The sequence below is a fragment of the Rhipicephalus microplus genome, chromosome X, assembly GCF_043290135.1.
Source record: "Rhipicephalus microplus isolate Deutch F79 chromosome X, USDA_Rmic, whole genome shotgun sequence".
Taxonomy (NCBI): Eukaryota; Metazoa; Arthropoda; class Arachnida; order Ixodida; family Ixodidae; genus Rhipicephalus; species Rhipicephalus microplus.
This window is the reverse complement of record NC_134710.1, coordinates 189426244-189433146: the sequence shown is the minus strand read 5'-3', so window position 1 is coordinate 189433146 and position 6903 is coordinate 189426244. Positions and strand designations below refer to the sequence as shown.

The window sequence follows — 6903 nt, the reverse complement described above, 5'->3', positions numbered from 1 at the left end:
ATCTTCAAATAAATAAATAAATAAATAAATTGTTTCATCATACCGAGATCATATACTATGCCATTGTTTTATTGCTGTAGTATTGACACTAAAAATCTTACAAGGTGAAGGAATTGGCCTGGTTTTACACATGCATGAAGGCGGAAAGCTGATTGCCTTTAAAATCTACGTGTAAGCACCGATGACGTTAGCTTCATTACCCAGCTTGACAAGGCCGCACAAACCGGAGCTTGGAGTGGATATTTGTCAACATCGTAGATGACGCCAGCGACGATGTTGCAGTAACTGCTTAGAGGTAGGAGCGGACGGTGGTCAGATCGCGCTCTGTTACGTTGCGTAGTGTGTGCAGTGCGGAAACATGGGATGTTCTACGGGGCTCCATTCTTATGTCGATGATTTCACCTGGCACCAGTTCCTCGAGCTGCACCGAGATAGATTGCCTGTTGAGGTGATTCACGTTGCCGTTGCAGACAGTAGGAACGACAGCGATTACGTTGCCCTCGCGCCTTCGCTATACGCTCTTTCATTCGATGCCATCGATGATGAAGAGACCCTGGGGTTACGTATCTTCGCTTTTCAGCTTAGTACAAGTTCAAAATCTTCATCAGGTGGCACAGTGGGTGGACAACAGTGTCCGCACTGTCATAGTAAGAGCCCACCCACTTCCTCGACGTGGCAGCCACTGGCCCTATGGGACTGAATATAGGTATATAGGTAGCCAGCTATAGGTATAAACCATGCTATAAAGACAAGCAAAGAGATAACCAACTAATACCAGTCAGAAAAAATTGACGCCCAAGCAAGGGCTCGAACCCTGGACCGCTAAGTTAAAAGCCTAACGCTCTACCTACTGAGCTACCCGGGCCACGAAAAATTAAAATTGCGTCGTTACACCGTGGCAAACCAAATAAAAATGAGAGAAAGCCTGTTTGCAAAAGAAAATTGGGCGTGCATGTGTCGATGCGTTTGCAGTACAAAAATTCGGCTGTGCTTCTCGGTTGCCTTGTGTGAATTGGTCATTGCTGCTTCACAAGAAAGCTACGAATTGTGCAGAGGAAAGTTTGAATGGCTGTTGCTGTTGCTTTTTATTGTCTTGATAATCAACGCTCGTTAATTCTTATAAAGGACATGATAACAATCTTTGGGCTTACAAATACAATGACCGTGCCGCACACCTCTAAGCGAGGAGGCCACACCTCAGCAGCGCTGCATACCAAGGATGACGTCACCACGTTCGCTCAGCATCTTAAGAAGCCCTGCAAACACAGTCTGTTTTTCGCTAAAACATATTTGCATTTTATTTCACGAAATCTCATGTCGCTTTTCGAATTCAGCAGGAATCAAACTGCCGTTTCGTGCTCAAATATCGTTTTTTACACACTGCAGCCTCGCTTTGCCTTCAGCTCCATTGACAGGGGCGGCGCCAGGGGGGGGCAAGGGTGGGCTGGAGCTCCCCCAAAATTCTCGCCTGCCCCCCCTATGCCCACCCAAGTGCCCGGAAGCATATATTGAAAACCTAGTAGGAGCAGAGCTAGCAACCGACGGCTTGCCCCCCCCCCGGAGGAACTCGCTTTTCGTCGTTGCCCCCCCAGTAAAAACATCCTGGCGCCGCCCCTGTCCATTGAGTTTGATTGATTCACTGATTTGTGTAGTGTAACGTCCCAAAACCACCATATGATTATGAAGGATGCCGTAGTGTAGGGCTCGGGAAATTTCGACCACCTGGGGTTCTCTAACGTGCACCCAAATCTGAGTACACGGGCCTACAATTCCGCCTCCATCGGAAATGCACCATTGAGATTGACTTCTACGCAAATACCGGTGAGTAATTGGAGATTCTATATTTACTTCACATTTTAAATCTCAGCATAATGAGCATTTCCAGTGAATCTGTGTTTTTGAGTTGCCTGGGAATTCTTTTTCGAACACTTTACTAGCCTTCTCTCATTTTTTTTTTTTTTTGTGTGTGGTTCAACTTGCGTGAACCTAGGATTAGCATAGGTGGGCGCAGGCTCTCCTTTCAGGAAGGGCGACGACTCGTCGCAGTGCTTCCTTCCCTGTTAAGTCAATGTATGGGGCACTCTTTCCACCCCTCCCCATTCTTAGGTGACCAGGGGGGGCGGCCTCCGCCTGCCCCAATCACACCCGTGCCTATGAGGATTACATCTGTTTTTTTTTCTTTGTGCAATACTAATAATAATAAAGTATCTGGGGTTTCACGACCCCAAACTACGATATGATTCTGAGAGACGCCGTAGGGGACACCTCGGGGAATTTTTACCATCTGGTGTTAATTTCGGTGCTTTGACATAAAACAGTACACGGCTTCGACCATTTTGCCTCCACCGAAGCGTGCCAAAAAGCAGTTTGTAATAGCTTGGCTTCTGTCTACCTTGTCTCGGAAGTTTGCACTAAAACATAACTACAGCAAACACTTTGTATTTTCGTTCTTACTTGAGAAGCGAATAAAATGAACAAATTGCGCGATATCACAAGAAGAACGAAGAAAGATGCCCTGCCCCTTCTAAGTTAATTGTATTTCCATAATAACTGGAGTTCCGCGTCTCAAAAACATACGATTATTAGAAACCGCGTTGCTCAAGTCTCCGGCACTTTCGACCTCCTGGGGTTGTTTTACGTGCACTTGAATTTAAGCACACGTGCCTCAAGCGTTTGCGCCTCCATCGATAACGTGGTTACCACGGCTGCGATTCGATTACACGACTTGCGGTTCAGCAGTGAAGCATCATGACCACTAGACTACCGTGGTGAGTTAAATATTCGCTTTTATTGATCTACATATCATGTGAATTTCAAAGAGAAATGCAAATAAAACCATGTGTAGAGCACAATGAAGCAATAAATAGCAAAAGAAAACTATATTCTTCCGGCAGCCAACTTTCGAATTCAATGTCCAGATGTTTTCGATATCATGATGTGGTGTGTGACTAAGCACATGTATTGCGTGGCTTGTCTTACAAAAGAGAAACAAGCTGGACACTTTTTTCATCCTTATCTTAAGTTCTCTCTTTAGCCGTCATCCCAATAATCGATCACTTAATCAATTATTTACCGTGCGTTGGAAGAAACATGAGGTCTTCGTGCAGGTCCAACCAAAAATAAAACAATAAAAATAAACAATATATTACTATCTGAAAAAAAAAAAGAATGAGAAGAGAGAGAACACAGGGACGGAAAATCTGCTAAAAATTGGAAACATAAAAGACAAGACGACAATCATGAAATGACAGAGAAAAATAAAGGAGAATATACACAACTATGTAGTAGGCTTGCTTAAAAACAAAGAAGGGAAGAATACGTATATTGGGAAAAAACTATCTTAAAACAGTGCAAAGCTGAGATAAAAAACAACGGCAGTAGACTGTGAAAAACATCCATAGCATGAAAGGTTACATAATATGGACTTTGTATTCTGTGAAGGGAAGTGTGTTGAAGGATTTAGTAGGTACATGGAATGGCCGATATTTTATTAACGCGAGAGCGTTATGGAGCTCGTGCCGCAGAAATGAAATTCCGCCGGCTGTCTCGGCCCGGTTGCTTGTCAGCGAAAAACTGTCCACGAGTGAAAAAGCTCGTTACAAAGATCACCGCGGGAGGCCGCTACCTGTCCACGTGTGTGCGCGCGATCACACTGAAAGAGCCGCGCATTCGAAAAAAAAGTGCTCAAGGTCACGAGGCATGGGTGACATAGTTTTTTGTTGAGATGCCATCCCTCCCATGATTAGCTCTCAGCGCTTTCCTCGGGACGAGATAAGAGAGAATGCAAATGCAGCATGCGACAAGAATTTGTAACTCCACTCACGCTGGACGGATTCCTAAAATTTTTGTGGCGTTGATTTCGTGAGCCAATAAGCTCTTCTACTAAATTCATCCCGTTGTTACAAGTGTTTCAGGGCCTCTTAAACGCATTTTCTTCGACAGGTTTCACGACAAACACGAGCCCATCGGGCGATCTTTAGGCACATTTGGAAGCCTCAAACTACGTCGAAAAACGCCGGGATAGTGCAGCCATCGCCGCTAAAGCACACAGTACTTTCAAACAGCTCTTAAAATAGACAACTATGTCCATCTAGATGAAAACATATCATACGTTTTCAAAAGCATTGATCAAGCAAACATCAAACCCTAGATAATATGCTGCTATCTGTGAGGCATTGTGACACTTTTTATGGCCTCCGATATGGCTAGCGAGCGACGTGTATCGTGGAGGCCATGAGACTCTTGCGTTTGATAAAAAACCTCTATGTACCATTCAAGCGCGCGTGCTTGTAAATCTACTGTGCGCGTGTGTTTGCGTGCGTAAGTATGTAATATATTGATATGTGTGGGTGGTTTACGTAGCAAACTCGCTATACGATTATAAAAGACCCCGTAGTGGAGGGCTCCGGAAATTTCCACCACCTGTTTTCTTTAACGTGCACTCAAATCTGAGCACACGGACCGACAATTTTTCCACTTCCATCGGAAATTAAGCCGCCGCGGCCGGGATTCGATCCCGCGTCCTTCAAGTCAGCAGCCGAGTACCTTAGCCACTATACCAACGCGGCGGGGCGTGCGTGTGTAAAAAAAAACTTATTACTAAGTATACACTTAGAGTTTGAAGAGTGCACTAGGGGCTGGTTTTTGCAATCGCATTCAACTCTTGAAAGTGAAGCATAAGGGTGCCCCAATTTTTTCCTAATTTAAGCGAATCCGCATAATTACACAAGTCGGAAGTACAGTCTCTGGCCATAAAACTGGCAAACTAATTCAGGGGACAAAAAAAACCTTATTAAAAGAAGACAAACTATCAAAACCTCAACTGCAACCGACAAAATAGAGCTAGTGGACCTTTCCAAAGTAATCAATAGGCGTAAAATAGCCGACATCAGGAAGTATAAAAAAGAAAAAATTTAGCACGCTGTAAAAAGCGGCCGAAGCCTAAAAGCTCCGAAGGCACACTTGTGCGTAGGTAAAAATCAGATGTATGCATTGACGAACAAGAAAGGCAATGTCATAACCAATATGGACAGGATAGACGGGATGGTGGAAAAATTCTACAGGGAGTTTTACAAAAGCCAAAAAAAAACAAGGTTATATCCTGGAAAACAATAATAGTTCAGAGGTATTGTAAATTATACCAGTAACGATCGAAGAAGTAAGGAAATTCCTATAAGAAATGCAAAGAAGCAAAGCCGCTGGGGAGGATAAGGTAACAACATACCTCCATAAATGTGGCGGATAAATTGTGTTAGAAAAATTAACCACCATATATATATACGAAGCGTCTATTGAAGGAAGGGTTACAGAGTATTGGAAGAATGCCAACGTCACCTTAATTCATAAGAGAGAAGATGTAAGGGAGTTCAAAAAAATACTGGCCGATCAGCTTACTATCCGTTTTCTACAAGCTATTTAAAATAATTGTAGCTAACGTAATTATAGCTCACAAAGGAGTTCAATCAACTAAAGAAACAAATAGAATTTTGTACAGGCTACACCAAAATAGAACATATTCATACTATCAATGAGGTTATAGAAAAATGCGCTGAATACAACCAACCCCGTTACATAGCTCTCATAGTTTATGAGAAGGCGTTTCACTCAGTTGAGACATCAGCAGTAATGCAGGCACTACAAAATCAGGTCATTTAAGAGCCCTACATGAACGTACTGGAATAAATACACAGTGGATCCACAGCCACCGTAGTTCTTCTAAAGAAAGCGACAGGATATCAATATATAAGGGTGTAAGGCAGGCAGACACAATCTCTACAATGCTATTCACCGCGTGTTTACAAGATGTTTTCAGGCCCCTGGATTGGGAAGAGTTATGGATAAAAGTTATTGGAGAGTATATTAGGAACCTGCGATTCACTGATGACATTGCCTTGATTAGTAACTTAGGGGACGAATTACACCTCATGATAACTGAACTGGGCACGAAAGCAGTAAAGTAGGTCTAAAAGTTAATATACACAAAGCTAAAGTAATGTGCAACACTCTCCGCAGAAAACAACACTTTGCGATAGGTGGAAAGACGCTGGAATTTGTAAAGGAGTACGTCTCTTTAGGATAGGTAGTAAGCGCAGAGCCGAACCATGAAATTGAAATAACTAGATGAATAAGAATGCGGTGGATCAAATTCGGCAAGCACTCAGTAATCATGAATGATAATCTGCACTCAGTAATCATGAATGATAATCTGCCACTAACCCTCAACAGAAAAGTATATAACATCTGCATCTTTCCAGTACTTACCTACGGAGCAGAAACCTGGAGGCATAGAAACAGGGTTCAGCTTATCTAGAAGACTACGCAGCGGGTGATGGAAAAGAAAAGGCTAGTTGCAATTTTAAGAGAAGAATGAGAGCATAGTAGATCAGGTACCAAGCCGTTATTAAGGATATAGTTCAAATCAAGAAGAGAATATAGACATGTGCTGGGCACGTAGCACATAGGCAGAATAACTGCTGGTCATTAAGGGTAACTGACTGGATTCCCAGAGAAAGCGAACGCACGAAGGGGAGACTGAAAGTTTCCTTTCGGCTTGGTATTCTGCTGTTGTCTAAATACTTGCTTGAAAATTTTCGAGTTCGTTTCCTCCATTTAGTATCGACATCCTTCATCTACAAGTAACTGAAAACTTTCCTTGCCCAACGCTTCTCTCCCATTTTTCTCAATCGCTCCTTAAATTCTATCTTGCTGCTAGTTTCATTGAACTCAAACGATGTCCATCCCATGTCTCCCTGTACCCCCTGATTTGGGGTATTTCCGTGTGCTCAGAAAGCAAGTCTACCTATGCCAGGTTGTTTAATTTACAATCTTGCTCAAACTTCTGATTTTATGCACAAGACCACATTGCCGAACGTCAAACCCGAGACCATGACACCTTTCCGAATC

The 6903-nt window shown here is 43.1% G+C and overlaps 1 non-coding gene across 1 annotated transcript; it reads right to left on the bottom strand.

Moving 5' to 3' along the window:
* Positions 1-792: 792 nt before the first annotated feature.
* TRNAK-UUU (transfer RNA lysine (anticodon UUU)) lies at positions 793-865 on the bottom strand. The gene has a single exon. It is a non-coding gene; the product is annotated as a tRNA-Lys (tRNA).
* Between the last annotated feature and the right edge of the window lie 6038 nt (positions 866-6903).